This window comes from Rhinoderma darwinii, chromosome 3, assembly GCF_050947455.1.
Source record: "Rhinoderma darwinii isolate aRhiDar2 chromosome 3, aRhiDar2.hap1, whole genome shotgun sequence".
Taxonomy (NCBI): Eukaryota; Metazoa; Chordata; class Amphibia; order Anura; family Rhinodermatidae; genus Rhinoderma; species Rhinoderma darwinii.
Window position 1 is genome coordinate 180,441,881 of NC_134689.1, and position 19,836 is coordinate 180,461,716.

At 38.4% G+C, this 19,836-nt stretch overlaps 1 long non-coding RNA gene across 1 annotated transcript; it reads left to right on the forward strand.

Annotated features, from left to right (window-relative positions):
* The first annotated feature begins 1,423 nt into the window (after positions 1-1,423).
* On the forward strand, positions 1,424-7,308 carry LOC142747928 (uncharacterized). The gene is made up of 4 exons (XR_012882094.1): positions 1,424-1,510; positions 1,776-1,847; positions 6,882-6,971; positions 7,237-7,308. It is a non-coding gene; the product is annotated as an uncharacterized LOC142747928 (long non-coding RNA).
* Positions 7,309-19,836: the final 12,528 nt, after the last annotated feature.

The window sequence follows — 19,836 nt, forward strand, 5'->3', positions numbered from 1 at the left end:
TAAATATATCCCTTTAGCTTTACCTTTTGGGTAGGTGTACTTGCATTGATTTCTAAGATACCTAGGAACAACCAACATTTTTAACATCTCTGTAAAGTCAGAGACAACCAAACACCCCTTAGAGAGGCAGTCTATTTATTACTGCCTTTGACTTCTTGATCACTGAATACACGGTGCTCAATAAGTGCTGTGTATACATTTCAGAAAGCAGCAATGCCACTTATCACTGATCCAGTCCCGGCAATCATGTGATAAATCACATTTATACCGGGTAGGTGCCGAAGCTGCTGGGTCTTAACAGACCTAGATCAGCACTATAGAGTGAGCATAGGCTGTATTTCTCCGTTATTTGGGCTAATATGTCAGGGGAAAAGCGTAATGAAAAAAAATAAATATTAAGTTAAAATGTCCACCAAAGGTCTCTTATGAACTTATGGGAGGGCACATTGGTTTAAAAAATATAAATAAATAAATATATGTATATGAATTTTAGTGCTGTATTTTTTACTCTGTGCTGTAAAAGATAACGGAGTTAAATTATGAAACACACTGTTTTGCTTTTCTTTTTTTTTATATTTTCCCATGATAACACAAAATAAAACACACTATTAATATAATTAAAATAACTAAAGCATAAAAATAAATCCCATGTATCCCAGAATAAAGCCCACAAAAATAATTTGAATGCCCTAACAATTAAAGCAGTTATAGCTTTCAAACCCACATGTATTAAAAAAGCAAAACTGTGTCCCCTAATAACAATCATGTTCCTACATGTTCCAAATTCAAACAGCCTTAGGGGGAAACCTTATACCTTCCACCACTCCTTCTATAGAGACAATTGTAGGAGAAAAATGCGGATCATTCCAGGGGCGCTGCTGTGTGGTGATAATAATTGGGAGCGAAATCCAGAGGTATTGATAAGTTCAATTTAATTGCATGAGTGGCTACGCGTTTCAACGACGGACAGTCGTCTTCATCAGGCCATGTATATATTACAAGTAACAAAGCTTATATAGTGTCTAGGTTCATTATCCCAGGAGTGAAAAAACCGCCAAATCTGTAAAAGGTCAAGGTGCGATCGTGACGTCACACCCGGCTTTTTTCACAATCAAAGCGCGAAGCAACAAAATACAATTTAAAATTAGTATAAAATCACATATAAAAGAACAGTTTAAACTGACGAAGGGGTGAGGGTTGGGAACAGCGATAATAAATGCATGAAAATACATTGTTAAGTAAAATATTCACAAAAAATATATACAAAAAATATATATATAATGTCTTTAGTATACAGATATAAAAACATACCCTAGTCAGTTAACAGGGTATGGTGAGACCGATGAGGTAAGTGTATGAAATAGTAAAGGTTGTTTTAACGTAAGGCTATAGTAAAAATCAGTTTATTGCTGGTTTGCAGAGCGAGAAGCCGGGACGCGGTCTCGTTGCCAAGGTAACCAAGCAGAGAGTGAAGCAACGGAACAGATGGAGTGGTTCGTGCTTGCTATAGGTGAGATATTAAGAGTTTAAATAGGATAAGATATACATTGTAGGATTGGTGAAAAAAAGTTATTAGTCTAAATGATTTACAAGGATAGATCAAAAATTCCGGAGCTCTTTAAAATGAACAGTTCTATATTGAGGAGTTTTATTTTGGGTAGAAATACGGAGTGTATTTTTAGCTCAAATATGTATTTCTATAGAAGAAATAGTAGGTTATAAGTTTCTCGAAATATAAACTAATAGTCTGTTAAAACTCTTGCTTATATTACTAGGTTGCTAATGTCGGGCAGTCGGACTTGAGGAACCAAACGGGACGGGAACGAAACGGGCAAGGCATGCCACAGGTGAGTGGATACCTAGGAAAATAATTATTAATCTTCATGTTTAAGGATGTTAATTTAAGCATTATTTCATGTTTACTATTTCAATAAAGGAAGGAAGCCTCTGTATGGATGAACTTAGTGGATAGCGAAGTAGTAGAAAAAGAGCGTATAGTGTATCAGTAAATATTTGTATTTAGATTCAAGTGTTTAATTTACGGTATAGCGGATAATGAGGATGTGGGTTAATCTAATGTAGATTCAGAGATATCGTTTAGGCCCTCTGGATGTAGTGTCTGTAGTTTAAAGATCCAGTAGTTTTCCCTCTGTTTAAGCCTATTGAATCTATTGGGAACATCATGTTGTATGTTTTCAATAGGTGTAACTGTAATTTGATCGAATTGGCATTTATGTGCATGGGTGAAATGGCGTGAAACACTATGTTTTAAGAAACCTGTTCTCACATTAAATCTGTGTTTATTTACTCTGGCTCTTAAGCACTGTGTTGTCCTCCCTACGTATTGGAGTTGGCATGTACATTCCATCAAATAGATTACATAGGTGCTGCTGCAACTTAGGGGTGATTTAATTGTAAAAGACTCTTTCGTAACCGTTGATATATAGGTGTATTTTTTATTACTGATACTATTGCAGCATAGACATCGCGGGTGGCCACATTTGAATGATCCATTAGGTCTAGATAAAAAGCTAGTTAGTGATGCTTTTGGTTTGCGGATTCTGCTGGGGGCCAGCATGTTTTTCAAAGTCAGTGACCGTCGGAAAGTGATGGTCGGATAAGCAGGTATTACATCTTTGAGGTAGGGATCACTTTTTATAATGTGCCAATGTTTTTGTAAGACTGATCTAACTGTTTTGTTACCTAGATTAAAAGTTGTAATAAAATTGGTGTTGTGTTTATTTAATTCAGATTTTTTCTGTACAGGATTTAAGCAGGAAACCTGAGATAGTAATGAGGCTTTACGTCTTGCGTCTTTAATTAGTTTGAGGGGAAAATTTTTATCTCTAAATCTTCTTTCTAAAGTGTTGCATTCTGATTTGAAATTCCCGTTAGTGCTACAATTTTTTCGTATTCTTCTAAACTGGCCGAAGGGTACATTAGTCAACCAAGGGCGGTAATGGGCACTTTTAAAATCAATGTAGCTGTTTACATCTACAGATTTAAAATGAGTTTTTGTGGCAAATTGCTTGGTCACGGTATCATAGCTGATGGTAAGGTCCAAATAGTTAATTGAGATTTCGGAGAAAGTGTGTGTAAAAGAAATGTCATAGCTGTTGATGTTTAAATAATTAATAAAACTAGAGGCTTCATTTTCTGAACCTGACCAAACAAAAAACAGGTCATCTATATAGCGCCTATATAAAAGGATATTCTTTTTGAAAAGATGTTCCCCTAGAATGTATTCTTTTTCAAATGCCCCCATGTATAGATTTGCGTAGGATGGTGCGAATCTGGTGCCCATTGCACAACCTCTAATTTGGTTATAGAAATTTTGATCAAATGTGAATGCGTTGTGATGAAGAATGAAATCTATGCAGTCAGTCAAAAAAGAGACTTGGTTATTTGGGATTGAGGTGTTAGATGATAGAAAGAGTTTGGTTACCTGCATACCTTTATTATGTGGGATGTTACTATATAAAGCGGTCACATCTGCTGTGAGGAAGTGTATATCGGATATGGTCGTATCGGTTTTGAGATTGAATAGGTCTTTGATTAGTTGGGTAGAGTCTTTGAGATAAGATGGTAAGGTGAGCACAAAAGGTTGAAGGTGTAAATCTACGAAGTGAGAAAGATTGCTGGTTAGTGAACCGATACCTGAAATGATTGGACGTCCGGGGGGGTCCGTGAGTGTTTTATGGATTTTAGGGAGATGATAGATAAACGGTACACTTGGGAATGGTACATGTAAAAACCGTTTTTCTTTCTTCGTGAGTAAGCCCTCCTGGAAAGCTTTCTCTATCATGGATGTATAATTGAGTGTATAGGTAGGAAGGGGATTCGAAGTTAATTTGCAGTAAAAAGTTTTGTCATTTAGAATCCTTGTAGTTTCTCCGAGGTAATTATCTCTATTCTGGATTACTATGCCTCCCCCTTTGTCGGCAGGACGAATTACTATATTTAGGTTATTTTGTAGGGTTTTAATAGCCTTCCTTTCGTGTGGGGTTAAATTGTCTCGATAGGGATAGGGGTTCACTAGCGACCTGAATTCACTGCTGACTAATGTTGAGAAAGTTTCAATGAGAGGACCCTGGTGGTGGATAGGATAGAATTCAGATTTGGCGTGGACTTGAACTGGAATAGCTTTGGTAATTTCATGCAGTGACTGTGGTTCCTCTATGTTAACTGGTGATGTAGTGGGTTTCTGTAATGCATAGTGTCTAGTTAGGGTAAGTTTTCTAATAAAGCGGTTAAGATCCATGAATAGATCGAAGTCATTAGGTGAGGAAGTAGGACAAAAAGACAGGCCTTTATTAAGTAAATCTGTCTCATGGGGGTTTAATAAGTAAGAGGACAGGTTGAATATTTTTACTGCTTTGTTCGATTTTTCTTTGGGTTCAATCTCGCATGTTGGCTTATTACGGTTTTTTCCTCCTCTCCGTCCTCTATGTCTATATTGAGTTTTCTTTTTATGGAAATTTTCTGTATTTTCGGAAAGAAGTGGGTAATGGTTTGGGCTTTGGGGCTCATTAGGAAGGGTAGGAGAATGTCGTTGCTGGTGACAGTAGGTGTTAATGGAGGTCGAGTGAGTTGTGAGGGAAGGCCTAAAAAAGAGGTTGCTGCATAGGTGATGTCTAATGATGATGTTGCTAAATCAGTTTTGGAATGGTTGTCTTTGGACGGTAATGATGTGGACAGGCTCCTATGGGGACTCCCTTGTGTGTCGAGGAGGGAGGACTGGGGGGTACTGTGCACTGATAGTTGGAGTAGGGATACCAAGCTGTCTTCGATGGAGTCATTGAGTGGGGAAGAAGGGGAGTTGGGTATAGTTATTACTTCCATTGGCTCAGATGTAGGAAAAAACTTGGAGAGGTGAAGCTCCAAATCCGATGCCCTGAAGGCATTCAAAGGTACTTCAGTGATTGTTATTTTGCTAGGTAGGGAAGTAGCTTGTGTAGAAACGCAATTAGCCTCTAACGGTTTTTTTGACGCTAAGGGGATGCGTGTGAGCTGTTTCTCAGCTGGAACACTGATAGGTGTTCTCGTTGAGGGGCTGTCATTAGTTTGTCTCGGATGGAATCTTAGACTGTTTTTGAAGGACCTACTGAAGGTGTTACCTTCGGCAATGGGAGCCCGAAAATTGGTGAAGGTGTTACCTTCGGCAATGGGAGCCCGAAAATTGGAGGGGGCCCTGGACGTCAGGGGGACAGCTAGAGGTACTGAATAATTTTGACGTGGAGTGTTGAGTCTGCTTGTGACAATGTCTATTTTGGATGTGTGAGGTATTGATGCCCTCCAATCCCCTGAATCATTATGTGTATAGTCATCACGGTCCCTCTTAAGTTTCTTAACCTTTTTCAAAATGATATCTTTTTCATACAAAGTGAGTCTGTTGCTAGTACAGGTCTCTAGTTTCGAAAAATCACAGTGGTCAGTAAATTTAAGGAGTTTTTCTTTTATCTGAGAGATTTCTGTTTTGAAGGTCTCAATCAATGTATTACGTTTTTTCAGAAGCCTTTCTAGAAGACCTAGGTGACATTGGTCTAAAAAAGTCTTCCAGTCATTACTGAAAGACAAATCAGTGGGGTAAGGGTTATTGATGGAAAGCCTTAACCCCCTTGGGGCGATGTTTTCATTAATATAAAACTGTAGGAAACGGCAGTCTATGCTCTGTAGAGCTTCTTTTTTAAGGGTGTCCTCCAGTGTTAGATAAAGATCAGTCATTACTTTGGTCAGTTCAGGGTTGGTATCGTTACTCACTGTAGGGAGATCCCTCATCGTAGAATCAGTTCCGATCAACTGCATGATCAGGTTCTCACGTAAGGCATTCCTTTTGTCTGTGAAATCCAGCATTGTGGATGTTGATTGTAGTGATGTTGATAGTAGTGATATTAGTAGATCAGAGAAGAAGGGTTCCACAACGGTCTTTCCACAAAGGTAAGTAGTTTCACAATGGTACTTCCACAAAGGTAAAAATAGATCTGTATACGCGGCTGCCAGTGCAGGAGAATCTTTAGAACCGAAAGTTCAGAGGGGGTCACCCAAAGAAACTTTGTCCTAGTCTCCTGGGAACGGAGTGTTGAATCCAACGAGGCACAATTAAACTCCGACCTAAGGATAAGGAAGAAAAAGAAAAAAGACACGGCGCCACCTTGTGCAGATCAATTGGCAAAGGTGAGACAATACTCCAAGAAATATGCTCACCTGGAACCGAAGTTTTTAAAGCGTGTAAATAAATAAGCCACAGTGCTGCTGCCAGATCCGAGTCGGTAACCAGAAGGGAACCGTTGGAGTAGAGACAATTGTAGGAGAAAAATGCGGATCATTCCAGGGGCGCTGCTGTGTGGTGATAATAATTGGGAGCGAAATCCAGAGGTATTGATAAGTTCAATTTAATTGCATGAGTGGCTACGCGTTTCAACGACGGACAGTCGTCTTCATCAGGCCATGTATATATTACAAGTAACAAAGCTTATATAGTGTCTAGGTTCATTATCCCAGGAGTGAAAAAACCGCCAAATCTGTAAAATGTCAAGGTGCGATCGTGACGTCACACCCGGCTTTTTTCACAATCAAAGCGCGAAGCAACAAAATACAATTTAAAATTAGTATAAAATCACATATAAAAGAACAGTTTAAACTGACGAAGGGGTGAGGGTTGGGAACAGCGATAATAAATGCATGAAAATACATTGTTAAGTAAAATATTCACAAAAAATATATACAAAAAATATATATATAATGTCTTTAGTATACAGATATAAAAACATACCCTAGTCAGTTAACAGGGTATGGTGAGACCGATGAGGTAAGTGTATGAAATAGTAAAGGTTGTTTTAACGTAAGGCTATAGTAAAAATCAGTTTATTGCTGGTTTGCAGAGCGAGAAGCCGGGACGCGGTCTCGTTGCCAAGGTAACCAAGCAGAGAGTGAAGCAACGGAACAGATGGAGTGGTTCGTGCTTGCTATAGGTGAGATATTAAGAGTTTAAATAGGATAAGATATACATTGTAGGATTGGTGAAAAAAAGTTATTAGTCTAAATGATTTACAAGGATAGATCAAAAATTCCGGAGCTCTTTAAAATGAACAGTTCTATATTGAGGAGTTTTATTTTGGGTAGAAATACGGAGTGTATTTTTAGCTCAAATATGTATTTCTATAGAAGAAATAGTAGGTTATAAGTTTCTCGAAATATAAACTAATAGTCTGTTAAAACTCTTGCTTATATTACTAGGTTGCTAATGTCGGGCAGTCGGACTTGAGGAACCAAACGGGACGGGAACGAAACGGGCAAGGCATGCCACAGGTGAGTGGATACCTAGGAAAATAATTATTAATCTTCATGTTTAAGGATGTTAATTTAAGCATTATTTCATGTTTACTATTTCAATAAAGGAAGGAAGCCTCTGTATGGATGAACTTAGTGGATAGCGAAGTAGTAGAAAAAGAGCGTATAGTGTATCAGTAAATATTTGTATTTAGATTCAAGTGTTTAATTTACGGTATAGCGGATAATGAGGATGTGGGTTAATCTAATGTAGATTCAGAGATATCGTTTAGGCCCTCTGGATGTAGTGTCTGTAGTTTAAAGATCCAGTAGTTTTCCCTCTGTTTAAGCCTATTGAATCTATTGGGAACATCATGTTGTATGCTTTCAATAGGTGTAACTGTAATTTGATCGAATTGGCATTTATGTGCATGGGTGAAATGGCGTGAAACACTATGTTTTAAGAAATCTGTTCTCACATTAAATCTGTGTTTATTTACTCTGGCTCTTAAGCACTGTGTTGTCCTCCCTACGTATTGGAGTTGGCATGTACATTCCATCAAATAGATTACATAGGTGCTGCTGCAACTTAGGGGTGATTTAATTGTAAAAGACTCTTTCGTAACCGTTGATATATAGGTGTATTTTTTATTACTGATACTATTGCAGCATAGACATCGCGGGTGGCCACATTTGAATGATCCATTAGGTCTAGATAAAAAGCTAGTTAGTGATGCTTTTGGTTTGCGGATTCTGCTGGGGGCCAGCATGTTTTTCAAAGTCAGTGACCGTCGGAAAGTGATGGTCGGATAAGCAGGTATTACATCTTTGAGGTAGGGATCACTTTTTATAATGTGCCAATGTTTTTGTAAGACTGATCTAACTGTTTTGTTACCTAGATTAAAAGTTGTAATAAAATTGGTGTTGTGTTTATTTAATTCAGATTTTTTCTGTACAGGATTTAAGCAGGAAACCTGAGATAGTAATGAGGCTTTACGTCTTGCGTCTTTAATTAGTTTGAGGGGAAAATTTTTATCTCTAAATCTTCTTTCTAAAGTGTTGCATTCTGATTTGAAATTCCCGTTAGTGCTACAATTTTTTCGTATTCTTCTAAACTGGCCGAAGGGTACATTAGTCAACCAAGGGCGGTAATGGGCACTTTTAAAATCAATGTAGCTGTTTACATCTACAGATTTAAAATGAGTTTTTGTGGCAAATTGCTTGGTCACGGTATCATAGCTGATGGTAAGGTCCAAATAGTTAATTGAGATTTCGGAGAAAGTGTGTGTAAAAGAAATGTCATAGCTGTTGATGTTTAAATAATTAATAAAACTAGAGGCTTCATTTTCTGAACCTGACCAAACAAAAAACAGGTCATCTATATAGCGCCTATATATAAGGATATTCTTTTTGAAAAGATGTTCCCCTAGAATGTATTCTTTTTCAAATGCCCCCATGTATAGATTTGCGTAGGATGGTGTGAATCTGGTGCCCATTGCACAACCTCTAATTTGGTTATAGAAATTTTGATCAAATGTGAATGCGTTGTGATGAAGAATGAAATCTATGCAGTCAGTCAAAAAAGAGACTTGGTTATTTGGGATTGAGGTGTTAGATGATAGAAAGAGTTTGGTTACCTGCATACCTTTATTATGTGGGATGTTACTATATAAAGCGGTCACATCTGCTGTGAGGAAGTGTATATCGGATATGGTCGTATCGGTTTTGAGATTGAATAGGTCTTTGATTAGTTGGGTAGAGTCTTTGAGATAAGATGGTAAGGTGAGCACAAAAGGTTGAAGGTGTAAATCTACGAAGTGAGAAAGATTGCTGGTTAGTGAACCGATACCTGAAATGATTGGACGTCCGGGGGGGTCCGTGAGTGTTTTATGGATTTTAGGGAGATGATAGATAAACGGTACACTTGGGAATGGTACATGTAAAAACCGTTTTTCTTTCTTCGTGAGTACAAGGTGGCGCCGTGTCTTTTTTCTTTTTCTTCCTTATCCTTAGGTCGGAGTTTAATTGTTCCTCGTTGGATTCAACACTCCGTTCCCAGGAGACTAGGACAAAGTTTCTTTGGGTGACCCCCTCTGAACTTTCGGTTCTAAAGATTCTCCTGCACTGGCAGCCGCGTATACAGATCTATTTTTACCTTTGTGGAAGTACCATTGTGAAACTACTTACCTTTGTGGAAAGACCGTTGTGGAACCCTTCTTCTCTGATCTACTAATATCACTACTATCAACATCACTACAATCAACATCCACAATGCTGGATTTCACAGACAAAAGGAATGCCTTACGTGAGAACCTGATCATGCAGTTGATCGGAACTGATTCTACGATGAGGGATCTCCCTACAGTGAGTAACGATACCAACCCTGAACTGACCAAAGTAATGACTGATCTTTATCTAACACTGGAGGACACCCTTAAAAAAGAAGCTCTACAGAGCATAGACTGCCGTTTCCTACAGTTTTATATTAATGAAAACATCGCCCCAAGGGGGTTAAGGCTTTCCATCAATAACCCTTACCCCACTGATTTGTCTTTCAGTAATGACTGGAAGACTTTTTTAGACCAATGTCACCTAGGTCTTCTAGAAAGGCTTCTGAAAAAACGTAATACATTGATTGAGACCTTCAAAACAGAAATCTCTCAGATAAAAGAAAAACTCCTTAAATTTACTGACCACTGTGATTTTTCGAAACTAGAGACCTGTACTAGCAACAGACTCACTTTGTATGAAAAAGATATCATTTTGAAAAAGGTTAAGAAACTTAAGAGGGACCGTGATGACTATACACATAATGATTCAGGGGATTGGAGGGCATCAATACCTCACACATCCAAAATAGACATTGTCACAAGCAGACTCAACACTCCACGTCAAAATTATTCAGTACCTCTAGCTGTCCCCCTGACGTCCAGGGCCCCCTCCAATTTTCGGGCTCCCATTGCCGAAGGTAACACCTTCACCAATTTTCGGGCTCCCATTGCCGAAGGTAACACCTTCAGTAGGTCCTTCAAAAACAGTCTAAGATTCCATCCGAGACAAACTAATGACAGCCCCTCAACGAGAACACCTATCAGTGTTCCAGCTGAGAAACAGCTCACACGCATCCCCTTAGCGTCAAAAAAACCGTTAGAGGCTAATTGCGTTTCTACACAAGCTACTTCCCTACCTAGCAAAATAACAATCACTGAAGTACCTTTGAATGCCTTCAGGGCATCGGATTTGGAGCTTCACCTCTCCAAGTTTTTTCCTACATCTGAGCCAATGGAAGTAATAACTATACCCAACTCCCCTTCTTCCCCACTCAATGACTCCATCGAAGACAGCTTGGTATCCCTACTCCAACTATCAGTGCACAGTACCCCCCAGTCCTCCCTCCTCGACACACAAGGGAGTCCCCATAGGAGCCTGTCCACATCATTACCGTCCAAAGACAACCATTCCAAAACTGATTTAGCAACATCATCATTAGACATCACCTATGCAGCAACCTCTTTTTTAGGCCTTCCCTCACAACTCACTCGACCTCCATTAACACCTACTGTCACCAGCAACGACATTCTCCTACCCTTCCTAATGAGCCCCAAAGCCCAAACCATTACCCACTTCTTTCCGAAAATACAGAAAATTTCCATAAAAAGAAAACTCAATATAGACATAGAGGACGGAGAGGAGGAAAAAACCGTAATAAGCCAACATGCGAGATTGAACCCAAAGAAAAATCGAACAAAGCAGTAAAAATATTCAACCTGTCCTCTTACTTATTAAACCCCCATGAGACAGATTTACTTAATAAAGGCCTGTCTTTTTGTCCTACTTCCTCACCTAATGACTTCGATCTATTCATGGATCTTAACCGCTTTATTAGAAAACTTACCCTAACTAGACACTATGCATTACAGAAACCCACTACATCACCAGTTAACATAGAGGAACCACAGTCACTGCATGAAATTACCAAAGCTATTCCAGTTCAAGTCCACGCCAAATCTGAATTCTATCCTATCCACCACCAGGGTCCTCTCATTGAAACTTTCTCAACATTAGTCAGCAGTGAATTCAGGTCGCTAGTGAACCCCTATCCCTATCGAGACAATTTAACCCCACACGAAAGGAAGGCTATTAAAACCCTACAAAATAACCTAAATATAGTAATTCGTCCTGCCGACAAAGGGGGAGGCATAGTAATCCAGAATAGAGATAATTACCTCGGAGAAACTACAAGGATTCTAAATGACAAAACTTTTTACTGCAAATTAACTTCGAATCCCCTTCCTACCTATACACTCAATTATACATCCATGATAGAGAAAGCTTTCCAGGAGGGCTTACTCACGAAGAAAGAAAAACGGTTTTTACATGTACCATTCCCAAGTGTACCGTTTATCTATCATCTCCCTAAAATCCATAAAACACTCACGGACCCCGCCGGACGTCCAATCATTTCAGGTATCGGTTCACTAACCAGCAATCTTTCTCACTTCGTAGATTTACACCTTCAACCTTTTGTGCTCACCTTACCATCTTATCTCAAAGACTCTACCCAACTAATCAAAGACCTATTCAATCTCAAAACCGATACGACCATATCCGATATACACTTCCTCACAGCAGATGTGACCGCTTTATATAGTAACATCCCACATAATAAAGGTATGCAGGTAACCAAACTCTTTCTATCATCTAACACCTCAATCCCAAATAACCAAGTCTCTTTTTTGACTGACTGCATAGATTTCATTCTTCATCACAACGCATTCACATTTGATCAAAATTTCTATAACCAAATTAGAGGTTGTGCAATGGGCACCAGATTCGCACCATCCTACGCAAATCTATACATGGGGGCATTTGAAAAAGAATACATTCTAGGGGAACATCTTTTCAAAAAGAATATCCTTTTATATAGGCGCTATATAGATGACCTGTTTTTTGTTTGGTCAGGTTCAGAAAATGAAGCCTCTAGTTTTATTAATTATTTAAACATCAACAGCTATGACATTTCTTTTACACACACTTTCTCCGAAATCTCAATTAACTATTTGGACCTTACCATCAGCTATGATACCGTGACCAAGCAATTTGCCACAAAAACTCATTTTAAATCTGTAGATGTAAACAGCTACATTGATTTTAAAAGTGCCCATTACCGCCCTTGGTTGACTAATGTACCCTTCGGCCAGTTTAGAAGAATACGAAAAAATTGTAGCACTAACGGGAATTTCAAATCAGAATGCAACACTTTAGAAAGAAGATTTAGAGATAAAAATTTTCCCCTCAAACTAATTAAAGACGCAAGACGTAAAGCCTCATTACTATCTCAGGTTTCCTGCTTAAATCCTGTACAGAAAAAATCTGAATTAAATAAACACAACACCAATTTTATTACAACTTTTAATCTAGGTAACAAAACAGTTAGATCAGTCTTACAAAAACATTGGCACATTATAAAAAGTGATCCCTACCTCAAAGATGTAATACCTGCTTATCCGACCATCACTTTCCGACGGTCACTGACTTTGAAAAACATGCTGGCCCCCAGCAGAATCCGCAAACCAAAAGCATCACTAACTAGCTTTTTATCTAGACCTAATGGATCATTCAAATGTGGCCACCCGCGATGTCTATGCTGCAATAGTATCAGTAATAAAAAATACACCTATATATCAACGGTTACGAAAGAGTCTTTTACAATTAAATCACCCCTAAGTTGCAGCAGCACCTATGTAATCTATTTGATGGAATGTACATGCCAACTCCAATACGTAGGGAGGACAACACAGTGCTTAAGAGCCAGAGTAAATAAACACAGATTTAATGTGAGAACAGGTTTCTTAAAACATAGTGTTTCACGCCATTTCACCCATGCACATAAATGCCAATTCGATCAAATTACAGTTACACCTATTGAAAGCATACAACATGATGTTCCCAATAGATTCAATAGGCTTAAACAGAGGGAAAACTACTGGATCTTTAAACTACAGACACTACATCCAGAGGGCCTAAACGATATCTCTGAATCTACATTAGATTAACCCACATCCTCATTATCCGCTATACCGTAAATTAAACACTTGAATCTAAATACAAATATTTACTGATACACTATACGCTCTTTTTCTACTACTTCGCTATCCACTAAGTTCATCCATACAGAGGCTTCCTTCCTTTATTGAAATAGTAAACATGAAATAATGCTTAAATTAACATCCTTAAACATGAAGATTAATAATTATTTTCCTAGGTATCCACTCACCTGTGGCATGCCTTGCCCGTTTCGTTCCCGTCCCGTTTGGTTCCTCAAGTCCGACTGCCCGACATTAGCAACCTAGTAATATAAGCAAGAGTTTTAACAGACTATTAGTTTATATTTCGAGAAACTTATAACCTACTATTTCTTCTATAGAAATACATATTTGAGCTAAAAATACACTCCGTATTTCTACCCAAAATAAAACTCCTCAATATAGAACTGTTCATTTTAAAGAGCTCCGGAATTTTTGATCTATCCTTGTAAATCATTTAGACTAATAACTTTTTTTCACCAATCCTACAATGTATATCTTATCCTATTTAAACTCTTAATATCTCACCTATAGCAAGCACGAACCACTCCATCTGTTCCGTTGCTTCACTCTCTGCTTGGTTACCTTGGCAACGAGACCGCGTCCCGGCTTCTCGCTCTGCAAACCAGCAATAAACTGATTTTTACTATAGCCTTACGTTAAAACAACCTTTACTATTTCATACACTTACCTCATCGGTCTCACCATACCCTGTTAACTGACTAGGGTATGTTTTTATATCTGTATACTAAAGACATTATATATATAATTTTTGTATATATTTTTTGTGAATATTTTACTTAACAATGTATTTTCATGCATTTATTATCGCTGTTCCCAACCCTCACCCCTTCGTCAGTTTAAACTGTTCTTTTATATGTGATTTTATACTAATTTTAAATTGTATTTTGTTGCTTCGCGCTTTGATTGTGAAAAAAGCCGGGTGTGACGTCACGATCGCACCTTGACCTTTTACAGATTTGGCGGTTTTTTCACTCCTGGGATAATGAACCTAGACACTATATAAGCTTTGTTACTTGTAATATATACATGGCCTGATGAAGACGACTGTCCGTCGTTGAAACGCGTAGCCACTCATGCAATTAAATTGAACTTATCAATACCTCTGGATTTCGCTCCCAATTATTATCACCACACAGCAGCGCCCCTGGAATGATCCGCATTTTTCTCCTACAATTGTCTCTACTCCAACGGTTCCCTTCTGGTTACCGACTCGGATCTGGCAGCAGCACTGTGGCTTATTTATTTACACGCTTTAAAAACTTCGGTTCCAGGTGAGCATATTTCTTGGAGTATTGTCTCACCTTTGCCAATTGATCTGCACAAGGTGGCGCCGTGTCTTTTTTCTTTTTCTTCCTTATCCTTAGGTCGGAGTTTAATTGTTCCTCGTTGGATTCAACACTCCGTTCCCAGGAGACTAGGACAAAGTTTCTTTGGGTGACCCCCTCTGAACTTTCGGTTCTAAAGATTCTCCTGCACTGGCAGCCGCGTATACAGATCTATTTTTACCTTTGTGGAAGTACCATTGTGAAACTACTTACCTTTGTGGAAAGACCGTTGTGGAACCCTTCTTCTCTGATCTACTAATATCACTACTATCAACATCACTACAATCAACATCCACAATGCTGGATTTCACAGACAAAAGGAATGCCTTACGTGAGAACCTGATCATGCAGTTGATCGGAACTGATTCTACGATGAGGGATCTCCCTACAGTGAGTAACGATACCAACCCTGAACTGACCAAAGTAATGACTGATCTTTATCTAACACTGGAGGACACCCTTAAAAAAGAAGCTCTACAGAGCATAGACTGCCGTTTCCTACAGTTTTATATTAATGAAAACATCGCCCCAAGGGGGTTAAGGCTTTCCATCAATAACCCTTACCCCACTGATTTGTCTTTCAGTAATGACTGGAAGACTTTTTTAGACCAATGTCACCTAGGTCTTCTAGAAAGGCTTCTGAAAAAACGTAATACATTGATTGAGACCTTCAAAACAGAAATCTCTCAGATAAAAGAAAAACTCCTTAAATTTACTGACCACTGTGATTTTTCGAAACTAGAGACCTGTACTAGCAACAGACTCACTTTGTATGAAAAAGATATCATTTTGAAAAAGGTTAAGAAACTTAAGAGGGACCGTGATGACTATACACATAATGATTCAGGGGATTGGAGGGCATCAATACCTCACACATCCAAAATAGACATTGTCACAAGCAGACTCAACACTCCACGTCAAAATTATTCAGTACCTCTAGCTGTCCCCCTGACGTCCAGGGCCCCCTCCAATTTTCGGGCTCCCATTGCCGAAGGTAACACCTTCACCAATTTTCGGGCTCCCATTGCCGAAGGTAACACCTTCAGTAGGTCCTTCAAAAACAGTCTAAGATTCCATCCGAGACAAACTAATGACAGCCCCTCAACGAGAACACCTATCAGTGTTCCAGCTGAGAAACAGCTCACACGCATCCCCTTAGCGTCAAAAAAACCGTTAGAGGCTAATTGCGTTTCTACACAAGCTACTTCCCTACCTAGCAAAATAACAATCACTGAAGTACCTTTGAATGCCTTCAGGGCATCGGATTTGGAGCTTCACCTCTCCAAGTTTTTTCCTACATCTGAGCCAATGGAAGTAATAACTATACCCAACTCCCCTTCTTCCCCACTCAATGACTCCATCGAAGACAGCTTGGTATCCCTACTCCAACTATCAGTGCACAGTACCCCCCAGTCCTCCCTCCTCGACACACAAGGGAGTCCCCATAGGAGCCTGTCCACATCATTACCGTCCAAAGACAACCATTCCAAAACTGATTTAGCAACATCATCATTAGACATCACCTATGCAGCAACCTCTTTTTTAGGCCTTCCCTCACAACTCACTCGACCTCCATTAACACCTACTGTCACCAGCAACGACATTCTCCTACCCTTCCTAATGAGCCCCAAAGCCCAAACCATTACCCACTTCTTTCCGAAAATACAGAAAATTTCCATAAAAAGAAAACTCAATATAGACATAGAGGACGGAGAGGAGGAAAAAACCGTAATAAGCCAACATGCGAGATTGAACCCAAAGAAAAATCGAACAAAGCAGTAAAAATATTCAACCTGTCCTCTTACTTATTAAACCCCCATGAGACAGATTTACTTAATAAAGGCCTGTCTTTTTGTCCTACTTCCTCACCTAATGACTTCGATCTATTCATGGATCTTAACCGCTTTATTAGAAAACTTACCCTAACTAGACACTATGCATTACAGAAACCCACTACATCACCAGTTAACATAGAGGAACCACAGTCACTGCATGAAATTACCAAAGCTATTCCAGTTCAAGTCCACGCCAAATCTGAATTCTATCCTATCCACCACCAGGGTCCTCTCATTGAAACTTTCTCAACATTAGTCAGCAGTGAATTCAGGTCGCTAGTGAACCCCTATCCCTATCGAGACAATTTAACCCCACACGAAAGGAAGGCTATTAAAACCCTACAAAATAACCTAAATATAGTAATTCGTCCTGCCGACAAAGGGGGAGGCATAGTAATCCAGAATAGAGATAATTACCTCGGAGAAACTACAAGGATTCTAAATGACAAAACTTTTTACTGCAAATTAACTTCGAATCCCCTTCCTACCTATACACTCAATTATACATCCATGATAGAGAAAGCTTTCCAGGAGGGCTTACTCACGAAGAAAGAAAAACGGTTTTTACATGTACCATTCCCAAGTGTACCGTTTATCTATCATCTCCCTAAAATCCATAAAACACTCACGGACCCCCCCGGACGTCCAATCATTTCAGGTATCGGTTCACTAACCAGCAATCTTTCTCACTTCGTAGATTTACACCTTCAACCTTTTGTGCTCACCTTACCATCTTATCTCAAAGACTCTACCCAACTAATCAAAGACCTATTCAATCTCAAAACCGATACGACCATATCCGATATACACTTCCTCACAGCAGATGTGACCGCTTTATATAGTAACATCCCACATAATAAAGGTATGCAGGTAACCAAACTCTTTCTATCATCTAACACCTCAATCCCAAATAACCAAGTCTCTTTTTTGACTGACTGCATAGATTTCATTCTTCATCACAACGCATTCACATTTGATCAAAATTTCTATAACCAAATTAGAGGTTGTGCAATGGGCACCAGATTCGCACCATCCTACGCAAATCTATACATGGGGGCATTTGAAAAAGAATACATTCTAGGGGAACATCTTTTCAAAAAGAATATCCTTTTATATAGGCGCTATATAGATGACCTGTTTTTTGTTTGGTCAGGTTCAGAAAATGAAGCCTCTAGTTTTATTAATTATTTAAACATCAACAGCTATGACATTTCTTTTACACACACTTTCTCCGAAATCTCAATTAACTATTTGGACCTTACCATCAGCTATGATACCGTGACCAAGCAATTTGCCACAAAAACTCATTTTAAATCTGTAGATGTAAACAGCTACATTGATTTTAAAAGTGCCCATTACCGCCCTTGGTTGACTAATGTACCCTTCGGCCAGTTTAGAAGAATACGAAAAAATTGTAGCACTAACGGGAATTTCAAATCAGAATGCAACACTTTAGAAAGAAGATTTAGAGATAAAAATTTTCCCCTCAAACTAATTAAAGACGCAAGACGTAAAGCCTCATTACTATCTCAGGTTTCCTGCTTAAATCCTGTACAGAAAAAATCTGAATTAAATAAACACAACACCAATTTTATTACAACTTTTAATCTAGGTAACAAAACAGTTAGATCAGTCTTACAAAAACATTGGCACATTATAAAAAGTGATCCCTACCTCAAAGATGTAATACCTGCTTATCCGACCATCACTTTCCGACGGTCACTGACTTTGAAAAACATGCTGGCCCCCAGCAGAATCCGCAAACCAAAAGCATCACTAACTAGCTTTTTATCTAGACCTAATGGATCATTCAAATGTGGCCACCCGCGATGTCTATGCTGCAATAGTATCAGTAATAAAAAATACACCTATATATCAACGGTTACGAAAGAGTCTTTTACAATTAAATCACCCCTAAGTTGCAGCAGCACCTATGTAATCTATTTGATGGAATGTACATGCCAACTCCAATACGTAGGGAGGACAACACAGTGCTTAAGAGCCAGAGTAAATAAACACAGATTTAATGTGAGAACAGGTTTCTTAAAACATAGTGTTTCACGCCATTTCACCCATGCACATAAATGCCAATTCGATCAAATTACAGTTACACCTATTGAAAGCATACAACATGATGTTCCCAATAGATTCAATAGGCTTAAACAGAGGGAAAACTACTGGATCTTTAAACTACAGACACTACATCCAGAGGGCCTAAACGATATCTCTGAATCTACATTAGATTAACCCACATCCTCATTATCCGCTATACCGTAAATTAAACACTTGAATCTAAATACAAATATTTACTGATACACTATACGCTCTTTTTCTACTACTTCGCTATCCACTAAGTTCATCCATACAGAGGCTTCCTTCCTTTATTGAAATAGTAAACATGAAATAATGCTTAAATTAACATCCTTAAACATGAAGATTAATAATTATTTTCCTAGGTATCCACTCACCTGTGGCATGCCTTGCCCGTTTCGTTCCCGTCCCGTTTGGTTCCTCAAGTCCGACTGCCCGACATTAGCAACCTAGTAATATAAGCAAGAGTTTTAACAGACTATTAGTTTATATTTCGAGAAACTTATAACCTACTATTTCTTCTATAGAAATACATATTTGAGCTAAAAATACACTCCGTATTTCTACCCAAAATAAAACTCCTCAATATAGAACTGTTCATTTTAAAGAGCTCCGGAATTTTTGATCTATCCTTGTAAATCATTTAGACTAATAACTTTTTTTCACCAATCCTACAATGTATATCTTATCCTATTTAAACTCTTCTCGGTTTAATCATTTTTATTGTTTTTCAGAAGTAAATGAAAACAAAAATACAAGAATTTGTATCATCAATACAACTTGACAAGAACATTACAAAAGAAACATTACAGAACAAGAATACAGCAGTACAACAGCTTAATTCTTTTATCACAGACTTGCTTTACCATTAAATATATTTATTGCCAAAGATAAAATGTGTATTTTCTTTTTATTCATTGGAATTATACTTTAATACAAGAGGAATTTTCCGACCAGCATTTCCAGACTTCAGTGAACTTAGTATATGAAAAATTCCCATATGCTATGATCTTTTCAAATGTATAAGAGGTGTTTATTAAAGTTATCAATTCTTCTAGACTAGGTGAATCTGCGTTTTTCCAATGTCTGGTTATTACCAGTTTAGCCATGGCTAGGATTTTGCAAATCAGCCCTCTATATTCTGCGGGCACAATATCCATTCGGAGAAATAATAGAGCTAGGTGAGGGAGTTGTGGAATCCTACTA